This window comes from Empidonax traillii, unplaced genomic scaffold, assembly GCF_003031625.1.
Source record: "Empidonax traillii isolate 1590-97213 ecotype Southwest subspecies unplaced genomic scaffold, ASM303162v1 scaffold127:size982661, whole genome shotgun sequence".
Classification (NCBI taxonomy): domain Eukaryota; kingdom Metazoa; phylum Chordata; class Aves; order Passeriformes; family Tyrannidae; genus Empidonax; species Empidonax traillii.
In genome coordinates this window covers 817,169-820,928 of record NW_020955320.1, presented here as the reverse complement: position 1 = coordinate 820,928, position 3,760 = coordinate 817,169, and positions in this window count along the sequence as shown.

Here is a 3,760-nt window from a genome sequence, read left to right as displayed (position 1 = left end):
TTCCACTCTGGTCTATGTCTCTTTGTTCAAGCTTAATGTCCCTTTGTTTCTCCTTTGATCACTTTGTTTCTCTTTTGATCACCAGGTTAGAACACCAGATGTCCAGTTATCACCATTAGCTCATTTTAACCTTGGATTTGTTACTCCCAATATCTTTCCCAAGAGACCGACTCCTCTTGGTTCTGATCCTTTTCCTTTAACCATTGCATTACAATATCCTCAACACTAATGCTTAATATCCCTTTTTTCTACCAAAACCCAGTTTTATTCCATCTCGACTAAATGTCTTTTATTAGCCATTTTTCATTGTTGAGATCAGAACTCATCTGTGTTGAACTAACATAAGAAAGTAATGACGAAAATAGAATTCTGTGATAATGGCTTACCTGTTATACTTTTGAAACCTTGGATCTGGAACACTACATTCTAGATCACTTCTGATTTTTTCTAAATTGTGTTCCTAGTCCCAGTAAGAATAATGTCTATATTGTCACAGATTTTGATGAAAGTTGGAAGGTACCATGTAATAAATGAAGAATTCCTATCAGTGAGAAATGCTTTGATTATTTTTTTCTTACTTTTTTAAGTGGTGTAAACATTTCATACAGTACTTCTATGGTTTTTCTGGCTGCAGACATTTAATGCTACAAGAAGGTAAGCAAGCAGAGTGAGAAGGTGACATAAAATGTGTTTCACAGATTGGGATTTAATTGATAGCTACGGGCTATTCACAGAAGATTGAAGGAAAGGCAAGCTCTGAAAGTCATCATGGTCAGATAAAGTTTTCCAAAGTCCAGCAGTTCTCATTTTCCAAGGAAGTATGGCAGCATATGTGTGATCACAAGCCAGCAGTTGTGTAAATCCAGGTGCATACTGTGGTTATGATTTTAAAAATGGTTCTTCCTTTTCCTAATTACTCAACCAGTTAGGAGTCCATGAAAAGAGCTAGACCAACATTACACAAAATGTCAAGGATGAGTATGAACAGCATATATTTCTTGCAGCACCTTTCTTTAGCCTCATGTGAGAAGGAGTTTTGGTAGTAATAAAAAATAAATTAATTTTGCATGATGACTAAAAAAGTTTGAGTTTCTTCAAAGCATTTAAAAATGTCTGTCAGAGAATATCAGCACGGCAAGGATGAGGTTTGTGTTGAGGGGTGATCTCTTCATGGGCAAACTTGTATTCAGTAACCAATTTTTAAATGTTCATAGAGAAGATAAATACCTCTACAATCTGGAGTGGTGGCTTGTCTTTTGATTTCTGATTTCTGTAATAGCTTGCCACCTGCTGACTCAGAAATGGACACTGCTTAAGGCAAATGACTGAGAGGAATTGGAACTGGACCTGACAACATATTTCCAAGGTTTTTGTGCTCCAGATCAGGCATTACTGCTTGCTGATGTGACTTCATATTGGCTGTTGCAAAGGAAGAAAGGTATTTAATATTGCTATTTGGCACGTCAATATCTACAGGGTAATTCCACCTCAGAACAAGCTTATTTCACAGTAGCAGTGGCATCTGACCTCCAGTATCATGTGAAAAGGCTAAGTCCTCACTCTACTGGCAATTACCTCCTATAATCTTGAAAAACTAAGGGAAGGTTATATTTAATATACTAAAGGTTAATAAAAGGTTACATTTTATATGCTAACATATATATATATATATATATATATATATGGCACATATACCATTTTATTAGTGTAATATTAATTTGTTTCCCAAATGAAGATGATGATATTGTCTTGCCATGTTGGAGTAACATTGTTTAACACTGCACAAAATGCGTGTGTATTACTATGTGGTGGTGATGAAGAAACTGCCACTTCAGCAACCATGCAGAATGCCCTGTTACATGATCTATCATACATGTAGCCATGCTAATATCTATGTAAATATAAAATTATTGATTCTTGCAGACAGTTGCTCTTTACCACTCTTCACAAATGACATAAATGGAATTGAAGGGCTGTGTTCACCCACATGCCACCTGGAGATTTATTTTAATGAAGACATAATGAATCAGAACACTTTCTTGATAGACAATAATGATAGCAAATGACAAAACTATTTTAGAACTCAAATCTCTTGGTAACACATTGAAATAGATGAGTGGGTGAACACTATTTTAGAGAGCATTCAATGAGTTTGAGGAAATAGGTTAACTTAGATAGCCAGAGATCTGAAGGGTGAAGTTAGGAAAGGCATTCAGAATTATGGGCTATACAACTCTCAAAAATTAGTTAAAGGCACATGATCTGACCTTCTGGCATATTTCAAGAACTTGAAAATGTTCTGTGTCCTTGACATCCTTTCTAGGCAGAGCTAAACAATCCCAATTCATCCCCTGCTTTATCACAAGATTTGGAGTATTAGTGCTCTATGTCTAAACCTCGTATTTTTTAGCTACCTGAACATATTAGAATAATAACATCCAATTGTAAACTATACTCCAAAAGAATGTCAAGACAAAGTTGAAAAATATAATGGTAATGCACTATAAATGGTCTGAAGGAAATAATTAATCTCTTAAATTTTTTAAAAATCTCACGCTATCCAATAACTAACCTTTCTTTCAGTACCTGAAGGAAGCCTACAAGAAGGAAAGAGGGGGACTATTTACAAGAGCATTTAGTGACAGGAAAAGGGGGAATGGATTCAAACAAAAAGAGAGTGGATTTACGTTAGATATTAGAATTCTTTACTGTGAGAGCAGTGAGGCCCTTGAACACGTTGCTCAGAGAAGTTGTGGATGCCCCATCCCTGGAAGTGTTCAAGGTGAGGCTGCATACAGATCTGAGGAACCTTGTCTAGTGGAAGGCACTCCTGTGCATGGCTGAAGGATTGGAACTTTAAGGTCCCTTCCAACCCAAACCCTTCTGTGACTCTATGATTCTAAATCTACTTTCTTTCAACCATTCCTCCTTATCCTATCACTACATGCCCTTGTAAGAAGACCCATTCTGGCTTTCTTATAGATCCCCATTACATACTGGAAGGCTGCTAGAAGATCTCCCTGGAACCTTTTCATTTCCAAATTGAACAACCCCAGCACTCTCAGCCTGTCTTCATAGGAGGAGAAGTTCTCCAGCTCTCCGATCATTTTTGTGGCCCTCCCCACAAAGGAGAGGTCTGTGTTCTTCTTATGTTGGGGGTCCCAAAGCTGGAAGCAGTACTCAAGGTGAGATCTCTCAGAGCAGAGTAGGGGGGCAGAATTGCCTCCCTCAACCTGCTGGTCACACTTCTGCTACAGCCCAGGACGTGTTAGGCTTTCTGGGCTGCAGGAGCACATTGCTGGGTCATATCAAGCTTCTTATCAACTAGCATCCTGAAGTCGTTCTCCTCAGGGCTGCTCTCCATCCACTCATTACTTGGCCTGTATCCATGTTTGGGATTGACCCGACCCAGATGTAGGTCCTTGTATTTGGCCTTGTTGAACTTAATGAGGTTCACATAGGTCTCCCTCTCCAACCTGTCCAGGTCCTTCTGAATGGTATTCTTGCCCTCCAGTGTGTTGACTGCACCACACAGCTTGGTGTCATTAGCAAACCTGCTGAGGGTGATCCCACTGTCCATGTTGCTGGCAGAGATGTTAAACAGCACCAGTTCCAATACCAGTCCCAGAGGAATGCCACTCATCACTGGTCTCCACTTGGACATTGAGCTGTTGACTACAACTTTTGAGTACAACCATCCAGCCAATTCCTTACCCACTGAGTGTTTCACCAAATCCATGTCTCCCCAGTTTAGAGACAA